General features: G+C 40.9%; 1 long non-coding RNA gene across 1 annotated transcript in view; it reads right to left on the bottom strand.

Annotated features, from left to right (window-relative positions):
* Nucleotides 1-13805, bottom strand: part of LOC129403581 (uncharacterized) — a 43710-nt gene that overhangs the window by 6920 nt on the left and 22985 nt on the right. The window contains exon 2 of the long non-coding RNA XR_008629317.1: nt 8403-8491. This is a non-coding gene — a long non-coding RNA (uncharacterized LOC129403581). The remainder of the gene's footprint in view (nt 1-8402; nt 8492-13805) is intronic.

Here is a 13805-nt window from a genome sequence, read left to right as displayed (position 1 = left end):
CCTACCCACTGTGCTATCGCTCCAGCCCCAGAAATTCTATTTTACACCTGGTTTGTTTTGTGTTGGTGTGTGTATTTCTTTCATTTTTATTTATTTTTTGTGGTTAGGTAGGGGTCTCCCAAGTAGTGATCAAGGGACATAGAACCACTCACAGAGTTACTCAGCCCACTTGAGCAGACAGTGTGTAGGCTCGTCAGTGCTGAGGGCTGCCAGATCCAATGTAGCAGTGTTTGGAAACCACACGGATGACCACGCCATTCCAGGGATCAAACTCGGGGCCTCCAAATGCCATGAATGCACTTCAATCCTTTGAGCTAACTATCTGGCTTCTAGTGCTTTTTCTTTTGACTTATTTTTCCTGGTGATTTTCTCAATGTCTTCCATTTTATTCTAAGTGTTTGTACTCCAGATTTTTGTTTTGTGGTTATCATAAGATTTGTATGAGTCTTGGGACCCAAGTTATTACTATAGCAGGGAGGGCATTTGCCTTGCACGTGGCTGACCTGGGTTCAATCCCCAGCATCCCATTCAGTCCCCTGAACAACTTTAGGGGTAATTCCTGAGTGAAAAGCCAAGAGTAAACCCTGAGCAAGCACTGCTGTGTGTGACCCAAAAAGGCCAAAAAAAAAATATAGACTTGTATCAGTCTATCAATATCGAAAATTTGTGCTGGTATTGATTCACTACATTAAGGAAATTCTATCCTTTATTTCTTCCCTTGAATATTTCTTTGTTTATTTTTATTTCCATTTGTATTACTATATATCTTCATACTTAAGGTTTTATGACTTTTTTCTATAATAGAACTCCTTACATTTTTTTGTAGTGCAGATTTAGTGGTGGTAAATTCCATTAGCCAAGCGGCACAAATGCAGGCCGACTTCGACCACGAGTGTGGAAAGGTCGGATTGCAGCTGAATCTCAACAAGACAATGCTCATGAAAAACAAACTAGTCCCTGAAGCTCCATTTGCTCTCAATGGAATGAACATCTCCGAATGCAGCAGCTATGTGCACCTGGGTCAAGAAATCAGCATGAGGAACGACTTGGTGCCAGAACTGTGCAGGAGGAAGAGAGCAGCGTGGAATGCATTCAAGAGCGCCGAAGAAGTGGTTAAGAGAACGAAGAACCTCTGACTTTGGGAACATCTTTTCTATTCCACTGTTCTTCCTGCACTAACATATGCCTCAGAGACCTGGGCCCTAGGAAAACAGGATGAGAACACTATTAGAGTCTCCCAAACAGGAATCGAAAGAGCTATGCTAGGAGTATCACATCTCACTCAAGTGAGAGAAGGAATCCGGAGTTCTGATCTCCGTCAATGGTCAAGAATCAGGGATGCTGTCTCATTTGCCAAGGCATCAAAAATCAGATGGGCCGGACATGTAATGTGATTCAGAGACGACCACTGGACTAGAGCTGTTACCAACTGGATTCCATGGGACGTCAGAAGATCGAGTGGCCACCCACCAACTAGATGGTCAGATTTCTTTGTCAAATCCCTGATTGAACGATTTGAGGCTCTTCTGTTCCTGGAGCAAGCAAATATCATTGGGCTGCACTAGCATGCGACAGGGACAAATGGAGATGTTACTGGCACCCGCTCAAGCAAATCAAAGATCAACGGGATGACAAGTGATACAAGTGAAATTCCATTATGTTTAGTTATCAGGAAAGCTCTTGTTTATTAATCATATTTAAAAGACAAATTTACAGAGTAAAGTATTCTTGGTTAAAATTTTCAATCTTTTAGAATTGTGAATGTGCTGTAGAGTATTAGCTGACAAAATCTGCTGAAAGTTTGGTGAGATACCTTTGAATGGTCCATATTTTCCCTAGCAGTCTTTAATAATTTTCTCTTTTTAATATTTATTTTCTTCACAATGATATGAAGGGCTGATATCAAAGGATCAAAAAGCGACATCGCTATGAATGCTTGTCCACAACAAGCCAATCGTTGGCTGGAGCAATAGCACAGAAGGTAGGACATTTGCCTTGCATGCAGCCAACCCGGTTTCGATTCCTCAGTACCTCTCGAAGAGCTAGGCAAGCTACTGAGAGTATTCCGCCCACACAGCAGAGCCTGGCAAGCTACCGATGGCATATTCAATATGCCAAAAACAGTAACAACACATCTCACAATGGAGATGTTACTGGTGCTTGCTCAAGCAAATCGATAAACAACGGGATGACAGTGCTACAGTGCAGTGCTATTTTCTTCACAAAGTTGTTCATAATGATTTGTTACAGACAATCAATATACCAGCACCAATCTACCACCATTGTACCTTCCCACCAACATTTTCTCAAACTTTCCTAACCATCCCTTAAGCCTGCTCCTATAGCAGGCTCTCAATAACTTGTTTTATATTGCCTGTTATAAATAATTTGCTAAAAGAATTATCAAGAGGGTATGGTGCCGCCAATAGGTGAACCTACCTGTGGGGCGAGTGTATCACCTGTCTGATGCCTTCAGGCTTCCTGACACCCCAAAATTGTCACTGTGCCTTTGGCCAAACCCCAAAAAGTTGGAACCAAGTTTACCAAGAAATAAAATGGCCAAAAGTTAGGTATGTGGGAGCCACATCCACAAACCACCTCCAGCTCAGCAACACAGGCTTATTTATTGGCCTTATTTCAGAAACCCGTAGAAAAATCTCTAAAGAGATCAAATTCACAGTTAATCTCGGACCAGCGCATGGTAGAACAGACAGGGGTAAGTCAGAGGGGGGCAGGTTAGTTTGTGCCTGCCCAAGCAGAGCCCCCAGGAGCCACTTGCCTCCATAATCCAAAATTGCTGCCATACCCCTGGCCTGACTCCACCATCTCAGGACAGACCTCACCAAGATATAGTCTGCTGAAAATTCAGGTATTCAGGTTTTGTGACTGAAATATCCAGGCTTTCATGCAGTTGAGGTCAGTTACCTCCCCCCACTTCCCAATACACATGGAAGCATTAGCAGTCACCACCACAAACCAACTCCAGTGCCACCCTATAAACTCTGTTATTAGCTTGCTTCAAAGACCCATAAATAAATCTTGAAAAAGATCTAAAGCCAGAAACACAGTGATAAATCCCGGAAGACACTACCGAGCTGAAGATCTCTCCAGGCTCCATATCGAGGCAATTTCACCGGGGCATCCCAGATGGAGCAGGTGCAGTCTCCCCGCCTACTCCAGATGGAACCGGTGACCAAGAATTTCCACAAGCAAGGCCCACGTATGCAAGTTCCAGAATTAAATGTCCATGCCGCATGGTGGCAGAGGTGCCAGACTGTCCCTCCCTGGGTCGCCGCCCGCTCATCAGCCTGGCTGTCACCCTCACAATGTGCCTCTGGCCACCATCTTAGCGCACCAACAATCCTGGTCAGAGATGCCCAATTGAATCCCAAAATGGATTAGTGCCCTACAGAAATGTCTCTGGAGCCTAACCATTTACTATCTAAGATTCCAGAAGCACATGGCCCCAGAACCCAAGGTATTCAAAATGATCAGTGGACAATAAATGATCTAGCATCTGCCCTTGGCAGACAGGCTTGAATGGTGGTGGGAAAATTCGAGCAAAACATAATGCCCCAAAGTAGAGAAAGAGTTTTGTGGAAATTGCCTGCCATAAAGACAGGGTGAGGACTGGGATGGGGGAATATACTGGGGACAGTGGTGGTAGAAAGTGGGCACCGGTGGAGGAATGGGTGTTTAATCATTGTATGGCTGAATCTCGAACATGAAAGCTTTGTAACTGTCTCACCATGATTTAATTTAAAAAAAAGTAATGTGTTCATGCCCCACTCAATCAGCTTAATCAATGGCTGAATAAATAGCAGTACTCCTACATTTAAAAAACAAAAACTTTGTACATGAACAACTGTGTGTATCTCATGGTCATTCAATTTAAAAAAATGTTTGGACTTACAAAAAAAAAAGAATGATCAAAAAAATGTTTCCTTAGAAGGAAGTTAGTGAAGATTGTTGTATCTCACCATGGAGATATTAAGCCCTTGTAGAAAAGATTACTAAAATGTTGTTACAGATTAAGACTTCTCTGTTTATATTTTGTTAATTGAGATTGGCTTTCATCTACATTACATCCCATCCAATCTGGTGTGCTACTCCTGGTTTATCAGTATTGTAGAATTTGGGGTGTCACTCCAGGAAGTCAAAATTTTTTAGCAAAGTGATACAGCTGATGTAAAATTTTTAACTGGGTGATGGCTTCAGGCCCTGTGCATGACTGCCAGGACTTTCAAAAGTACAGGGAGGTTGGACTTAATTACTAAAATACTAAAATACAGAAATCCTAAACCATGCAGCTGCTATTGCGCAGTTTAGAGACTTTATATCTCTTCATTCTCAGCAATGGAAAACTAATTATCAAATGCTTCCTTGTCAGTAGAGCTGGTTTTTTGAGGGGAAACTCCAACAACAATAGTGAGTTTTGTATTGAAATATGGAATGTAATCAAGGTAAAGAGAAAATGAAGTGAAATTTATCAGCTACGCAGGCAGGGGTAGGGGGGTGGGAGAGTGAGAGGTATACTGGGATTTTTGGTGGTGGAATATGGGCACTGGTGAAGGGATGGATGTTCGAGCATTGTATAACTGAGACAAAAGCCTGAGAACTTTGTAACTTTCCACATGGTGATTCAATAAAATAAATATTTTTTTATTAAAAAAAGTACAGAGAGGTAGTGGGAGGTGGCCCATTCTGACCCTGTGAAAGTCTGGAGATTTCAGTCACAAAACCCAAATACCTGAGGTTTTTAACAGATTAATTTCTGGATCAAATTCATCCCAAGCAGTGGAGTCCAGGCAGGAGCATGGCATTGAATGTGGAGTGTGGAGACTCTGGCTACTGGAACTCTGTTTAAGGGGGTGCTGGGCTCACCTGACCCCTCCAGGGTGCCCTTGATGACTCACTCAGTCTTGCGTGGGCCTTGGAAGAATTTTCTTGACCTTGCAACTTGTTGATCTCTTTTGAGATTTGTTTATGAATCTCTGGATTAATCATAGTCAGTGAATGAGCTTACTTGGTGCCAGAGGTGATTCATCAATAATTTTCTTTTTTGATGAATGTTGGTAATTAGATAATATGTCTTAATGTAAGTATTTTTGCACTTATAAATTTGTGAGTTCTTTCAGTTTCCTAGATTTTTCTTTTTTTCTTATCGATTTTCCCTTTGTTTTTGTTTTGGGGTCATATCTGGCAGTGCTAAGGGCTTATTCCTGGTATTTTGCTCAGGGATCACTCCTGATGGAGCATCAAAGAAGTGGTTAAGAGGACAAAGAAACTTCAGCTCCGGGCACATCTTTTCGACTCTACCATTCTTCCTGCACTAACGTATACCTCAGAGACCTGGGCCCTAGGAAAACAGGATGAGAAGGCTATTAGGGTATCCCAAAGAAGAATCGAAAGAACTATACTTGGAGTATCATGTTTCACTCAAGTGAGAGAAGGAATCCAGAGCTCCAACCTCCATTGACGATCAAGAATCAGGGATGCTGTCTCATTTGCCAAGGCGTCAAAAATCAAATGAGCCGGACATGTAATGTGATTCAGAGACGACAACTGGACTAGACCTGTTACCGACTGGATGCCATGGGACGTCAAAAGACCGCCTGGCTGCCCACTAACGATATGGTCAGACTTCTCGTCAAAATCCTGAATTATTGGTTTGAAGCTCTTCCTGTTCCTGGAGCGAGCAGATACCATTGGGCTACACTAGCACACAACAAGGACAAATGGAGACATTACTAGATACTGGCACCTGCTCAAGTACATTGAAGATCAATGGTATGACAAGTCATACAAGTGCTTTCCTTGGGTTTAGAAGTTCTCAATCATAATTCTTTTTCTAGGCATTTTGTTCATTTTTTTCTCTCTTTACCTTCTGGGATAGTCATGAGTCCTCTTGTTTTTTCTTCTGAGTCTGAAAGTTCACAATTTGTTTCTTCATTTTTTTCTATTATTTCTTTCTCCTCTTTTGAGTCATTCCTGGAAATCTATCTTCAATTTCACTTATTCTTTCCTCTGAGATTACACCTTTTTATCTTGCTTTCATGGAGATTTTATTTCATTCTATTTTTTTCATATCCAGCATCTTTTAAGATTTTTCATAATTTTAAGCTTTATAGTGAAGAACTTCTTCTGTTCCAGCATTTACAGTATTATTAATATTTTTGTTGTTTTCATTTGATAAATAGAATTGATTTTCTTTATTAATAATGGGGGGTTTTTTTGGAATCACACCCAGCAGTACTCAGGATTTACTCCTAGCTCTGCTCTCAGGGATTATTCCTGGCAGTGTTTGGGGACCATATGAGATGCTAGAGATTGGACCTTGGTGGGCCATGTGTAAGGCAAGTGACCTACCCATTTTACTATCAGTCTAGCCCTAATAATTCATTATGTTAAACTCTCTGTTCCTGTGTCATTGAGATTATTACCTAAGGAGTTTTCTTTCCCATTCATCCTTTAGCCAAATTTAATCTTTTGTCATCTGTTTTATTTTTCTAATGAGAGATGCTGTATATTTTGATTTGAAAAAAATTATTTTTCAGAAATTTATGTGAAAGCGTCCTTATGGGGCCCTCTCCTCTTGTGATCAGATCCCCTTTCTGTTTAAATTCATGACTGCGGACACATGTCCCTCCTTTTGCTGACCCAAATGTTGGTATTTGCTGCGGTTGGTGGTCTATGGTAGAAACTGCCCTGTCCAGATGCCCAATGGTCAGGAAGGGTTCAACCTTCCATACCATATCTGCTAAAACAGCTGGTATTCAGAACTCAATCGCAGAACCAGTTTTTTGCCCCAAGTGAGTCTTTCCTCTTTTCTAATGGATCTGCCTTAGCTCCTGGAGATTTTTGTGTCTCCTAAATTCTGACCTTACCTTACACTGTGTATAATTTTTGCCACAGTAGCACCAATTTTTTTTATTCTGGCTCCATTATAGTTAGATCTATAACTTCACTTCCCCTCATTTTTGAACATCATGGACTTTTGGACATCTGTTTTCAAATATGAAAGTGTTTCGATTAATAAATTTTATCTAATGATAAAATTATAAGAGTTGTATAAAATTTAAAATATGTAGTTGGTTTCTGGTGTGCTTTGAAGGGTTCTTTTCCTGGCATGTTATATTCCTCTATGATTTATAGGTGTGTGTTCATAATGTAATTTCTAAAGCCTAGAAAAGTTTAAAATATAGGGGTATGTGTGTGGTTTTGTGTGAGATATGCATGTATTTTGGTGAAAAAAATTGTCAAAAGTAAAGTCTCAGTGGGCTTACAATAGCAAGAATCTGGAAAAATCCCGAGTGTCCGAGAACAGATGGCTGGTTAAAGAAACTTTGGTACATCTATACAATGGAATACTATGCAGCTGTTAGAAAAGATGAAGTCATGAACTTTGCATATAAATAGATCAACATGGAAAGTATCATGCTAAGTGAAATGAGTCAGAAAGAGAGGGGCAGACATAGAAAGATTGCACTCATCTGGGGAATATAAAATAACAGAGGAGGAGACCAACACCCAAGAATAGTAGTATATAATACCAGGAGGTTGGCTCCATGGCTTGGAAGCTAGCCTCACATGCTGGGGGAAAGGCAGCCCAGATAGAGAAGGGAATACCAAATAAAATGTGGTTGGAGGTCCTGCTCGGGAAGGGAGATGCGTGCTGAAAGTAGACTAGAGACCGAACACGATGGCCACTCAATACCCCTATCGCAAACCACAACACCCAAAAGGAGAGAGAGAACAAAATGGAATACACTGCCACAGAGATGGGGTGAGGTGAAGGGAGACGAGATTGGAGGGTGGGAGGGATACTGGGATCATTGGTGGTGGAGAATGGACACTGGTGGAGGGATGGGTTCTCAAACACTTTATGAGGGAAACACAAGCACGAAAATGGATAAATTTGTAACTGTACCCTCACGGTGACTCACTAATTTAAAAAAAATAAATTAATTAGAAAAAAGTAAAGTCTCAGTGGAAGTCAAATTGTGCTTTCATGTGCAAAATATCCTGGATAGGATATGGTAAATGGAACCCACAGGATGAATATACTTTGTGGATATGTTGAAAGTAGATGCCTTCCACAAACTCACAGTTGTGAGGAGAAATAACCAAGACACAAATAAGAAAATTAGAGTTGAGGCAAGTTAAACAACATGCCCGCATGTGCTAAGTGTGGATTCATAATTAAAATACAGATAGGCTGTCGATAGGTGGGAGGTTTGTAGTCACAAACTCTACATTTGCCTAAACTCGATGTTGTCATCACCTGGTGTCTGTAATCCACCCTTGCTATTAGAGGACTACTGTGCTAAGGATTGAACCCAGGGCCTCATAAATTCAAAGCACATGTTATAACATTTGAGCTATATCCCTCTCCCTCTTACCATTGCTTAAATTTGGAGTATCTTACTATGCCACAACAGTCAGCAGTCAACAGGAAGAAGTGAAGTCTACATTCCTTCTTTGAAAGTGCCTAAATTAAATAGAAAAAAATATGAGGAAAAGGAAGCACAGAATCTATGCACAATCAAACACAAATACTGAATAAACCTTACAAGCAGGACTGTGCTCTTTTCTTTATGCTTACTCATACATGCTATTGAATAAAACTCACATATCTAAATAAAATAGCAAATATTGAAAACATACACTAAACTAAAACAACATTATCTCTAGAAAGGGCAGTGAAAACAATGGAGCAGGGGAATTATTTCCTTTGTTCTCTATATATTTTTATTGTTTGTTATTCTCTAAATAATAATTCATTCTTAAATTATCTGTGACCTAAATAAATCACAAGCATATGTGTGTATGAATGTACACATACATACAACCTAAAAGTTATTTTTATGTATGAACGAGTTGACATCTTTCAAAATACTATCAATTTTGGATAGATGATGTCAATGTTATTCTATCACTTGCCAGATATTACATGACATTAAAATTTTTCTTGGTTTTCTTCAAGTAGAGGTCCCAAAGAAGAAAGGTTAGGGGTAAAGGAAAGTATGGATGAGGACAGACCTGACTTTTTATCACAGACTGTACTTGCTTCCACATTCATCTCTGTACAATGGAATACAATAATTGTGTCACTGCTCAGTAATGTCTGGTTTTAATCTCTCAAGGTATGGAGGGCATCCCCTAAGATAGTCTGGGTTGAATTTAGGCATCCTAGTCTGTCTGTGTGATATACCTGGAAAGATTTAGGAAGCACTCTCTACTGTATTGGGATGTTTTACACTGACTAGTATAATTCAATAGTCTATAAATCAATCTTAGTTTCTCAGCCTCAGTACTACTGACTATTGATTTGAGTTCAGTTAATTCTTTGCTATAAGAGAGATATCCCGTGACATATTGAGTGTTAAGCAAAATCTCTAGCTTCGAGACCTTATGCAGGTATTATCTTCCCAGTTGTAATAACCAAAAATATCTCATATTCACAAATGTCTCCTCAAGGTAGAGACTGGCCCTGGTTAAGATAAAATGCTTACAATGGTATGCTAGAAAAAGTTAATGTAAGCCCACCTTTGTGGCACTTTATAAAAATACTACTGTACCCTCTTTAATCACATCCATAAATATAAAGTTTCTTTAAAGGAAAAGTGTGCTATGATGGAATTTTATCTATCACTTAAATTGTAATTTCGAGGAACACAAACTATCACATGAATTTAAAGTAAACATTCAATCAGTTAAATGGAGAGTTTATGCCAGCTCGGAAGGTCCAGAGAGGCAAAAGTCAGGTGAAAACTCCATAAGTAACTTCAGAATGACAATAAGTACTTGTTCTACTTGGGTAACCACCAAGCCTGGGACAATCAGTGTGATGAAGAATTAAAAGACTGATACAGGAAACATTGGCTCTATAAACCACCTAGATTTTGATCCAAGGGTGGGGAAGATGTTATCAATATCAACAATTCTGTCCACAGAAGCATGCAAAACAAACAAAATCATGCAAAGACAAACATAAGTTCCAGAGACAACCTTTAGCTATTGAAAAATGGGACTTGAAGCAGAAAGATATCAATCTCTGTAGTTTATTCTTGTGTGTTTTACATGACCCTACGGTTCCCTGTGGGTATTGAAGTCCAGGTGACTGTTGTGCCACTGCCTTAAACACATTCTTTTTCTAATTAAAAAAATTTTACTGATTGAAGTTCTGTGATGTAGAATACTGTTAATGATGGCTTCCCAGGCACATAATTCTGACACATCCCTCACCAGTGTAGCCACTCCCAGTGGCCCTCCCCATCCCAGCCTCCCCCAACTCCCCCCCCCACACACAGTTTTGTGGATCAGTTTACCTATTGTGTTGCCTTTGGTCTTTTGTTCCTAACTTGCTGAGTATGTTAAGTCTCACTTCTGACAGAGACCATTTTGTATCCATTTCTTTCTTTCTGACTGACTTCACTCAGCATGAGATCCACTAGCTCCATCTATGTTGAGGCAAATTGCATGCTTTTGTTCTTTCTTAGAGCTGCATAGTATCCTATTGTATGTATACATACAAATTTCTTAATCTTCAACTTTTATTGCAGTTTCTGTAACATAGTTACAATAGTGTTAACATTGATGACTTTGTTAATATCTTATTCTTTTTTTTAACTAGTGAGTCACCATGAGGGTACAGTCACAAATTTACACATTTTCGTGCTTCTGTTTCCCTCATACAGTGTTCGAGAACCCATCCCTCCACCAGTGTCCATTCTCCACCACCAACGAACTCAGTATCCCTCCCACCCTCCAATCCTGTTGCCCCCCCCAACCCCACCTCTGTGGCAAGTTATTCCATTTTGTTCTCTCTCTCTTTTGGGGTGTTGTGGTTTGCGATAGGGGTATTGAGTGGCCATCGTGTTCAGTCTCTAGTCTACTTTCAGTACGCATCTCCCTTCCCGAGCAGGACCTCCAACCACATTTTACTTGGTGTTCCTTTCTCTATCCGGGCTGCCTTTCCCCCAGCATGTGAGGCCAGCTTCCAAGCCATGGAGCCAACCTCCTGGTATTATATACTACTATTCTTGGGTGTTAGTCTCCTCCTCTGTTATTTTATATTCCCCAGATGAGTGCAATCTTTCTATGTCTGCCCCTCTCTTTCTGACTCATTTCACTTAGCATGATACTTTCCATGTTGATCCATTTATATGCAAAGTTCATGACTTCATCTTTTCTAGACTTTGTTAATATCATATTCTTAACTGCTCCCCCCATCTATTTTCTGACTCCTCTGTGGATGTTTAATGGAATCATAATTCAAATCCTTCCTTCAGGCTTTTTCTCTAGGGAAATCCAAGCTAAAACATCCCAGAATAGAAGTTATTTACTGACTCACCTCCCACAGTCATTGCCATGCTGCTGACTCACTCACCCGCCTTGCTCTACGGATTCCCAACTCAATCTCAGAGGGGATCCATGGCAAGCAGCTGAAATCTATGGAAACATCAGTCCCTACAGTCAACTCATTGGCCCAGACAATAGATCCCTGAAGTTTCTGGACCACGAAGCACCTCCTAATTCCTCAATTCCAGTAGGAAAACCCCAAATTAGGAGGATAAGTAACATAGAAGTCAAATAAACTTGAGATGAAGTCATGAAATCTGCTTATAAATGGATAGACGTGGAGAGTATCATGCTAAGTGAAATGAGTCAGTAAGAGAGGGACAGACATAGAAGGACTGCACTCATTTGTGGAGTAGAGAATAACATCACATGAGGCTGACACCCAAGGACAGTAGAGACAAGGACCCGGGAATTGCGCCATAACTGGAAGACTGCTTCATGAGCAGAGGGGAGAAGGCAGATGGAATAGACAAGGGATCACTAAGAAAATGATGGCTGGAGAAATCAGTTGGGATGGGAGATGGATGCCAAAAGTAGATAATGGACCAAACATGATGACCTCTCAGTGTCTGTGTTGCAAGCCATAATGCCCAAGAGTAGAGAGAGAGTATGGGGAATATTGTCTGCCATAGAGGCAGGGGGAGAGTGGGAAAGGGGGGGTATACCCAGAATATTGGTGGTGGGGAATGTGCACAGTGGAGGGATGGGTGTTTGATCATTCTGAGATTGTAACCCAAACACGAAAGCTTGTAACTATCTCACAGTGATTCAATAAAATTTAAAAATAAATTAATTTTTAAAAAAGAAGTCAACTAAACTCAAACAAAAACAATAACAATAACAGAAGGTTCTACTAGCAACAAACAGCTTAATAAATTCTTAGACAAGGGCTAACTCTGTAATCAGATATGGCTATTTTCATTTTTTTAAAAATTGATTTGGGGGACATGGGAGTCTCTGGGTGGACAGTTCCACAATGAAATTGGCCACAGCATATTCAATCAAAGGTTTTGCCTGACCAATGTTGCTGTTATCCCAAAATTTCAAACGGGATCAGACCACCATCTCCTTCATGCAAAATTCTACTTCACAGAGTGGGGAGAAAGGTCTGAAAAGTTTAAGTTTCAGAAGAGAACTCCAGAATGACCACGAAATGGGAGCTCTTTGGCACTATTGCGGCAACATGGGAAGATGCCGTCCTTGACAACATCGACAATGAATATGATTGACTGGTTCAGCACCTCCATGACTGCACGAAGAATGCCAAGAGTGAGAAAGCCACAAACAGACGCCTATCTTTGGAAACTCTTGAGCTCATTCATCAACGTGGTTTGGTGCAAGCTTCAGGCAACCACAAGCTAACGTCCGAGCTTGCAAGCTGTGCAGAAAGTCGATAAAGGAAGACCTCAAAGAGAGAAGAGCAGCAGTGTTGGTTGATGCAGCAGAAGCGGGGAAAAGTATTCACAATGCTTGCCTGTCCTTCGCCAACTACAAGACCAAGATGATTGCCCTCCAACACCGTGATGGATCTATCAAATCTTCCAGAAAGGCAATGGAGAGGATAACTCATGACTTCTACAGCCATGTCCACCTGCTCACATACTAATTTCCTCAGGATGGATATGTCATTCCCAGCACCCTCCCTTCCGAAATCTGACATGCCATTTCATTGGTAAAGATGCGTACAGCACCTGTTCCAGACAAGGTCAGATCCGAACACCTGAAGAATCTGCTGCCAGTACTCATCAATACATTGGCTTGGCTCTTCACATGCTACCTGTCTGAAGGCAAGGTTCCATCCCAGTGGAAAACCACAGGACCAATCTGTTATACAAGAAGGGAGATATTCACAACATTGGCAACTATTAGCCAATCTGCCTGCTGTCTGTCGTCTACAAGTTGTTCACTCATGTCATCCTAAATAGAATAGGCAGAACACTAGATGAAGGACAACCATGCGAGCGAGCTGTGTTCCGAAAAGGATTCAGCATGATTGACCATATCCACACAGTGACAAAACTCACTGAAGTTTCACGAGAGTTCAGGATGCCACTCCATCTAACATTCATTGACTTAAAGAAGGCCTTCGATTCTGTTGAGACAGAAGTGGTCATCGAAGCCCTTGCCAAGCAGGGCATTCAAACTCAGTACATCAAGATCCTCTGTGAGCTGTATTGTGGATTCACCACCAGGATCTCACCATTCTACAAGGAAGTGATCATTGATGTAAAGAGAGGGGTTTGGCAGGGTGATACCATTTCACCGAAATTCTCAGTGCCACCCTCAAAAACATCATGCAATGACTGGAATGGGAAGGAATGGGAGTGAAGATAGACGGTCGGCAATTACACCACCTCCGCTTTGCTGGTGACATCATTCTCATAACGCCGAACATTAGCCAAGTGGCACAAATGCTGGCCGAATTCGACTGCAATTGTGGA

The sequence above is a fragment of the Sorex araneus genome, chromosome 3 (genome assembly GCF_027595985.1).
Source record: "Sorex araneus isolate mSorAra2 chromosome 3, mSorAra2.pri, whole genome shotgun sequence".
Lineage (NCBI taxonomy): Eukaryota > Metazoa > Chordata > Mammalia > Eulipotyphla > Soricidae > Sorex > Sorex araneus.
The sequence above is the reverse complement of the archived record's forward strand: the minus strand, read 5'-3'. Positions and strand labels throughout refer to the sequence as shown.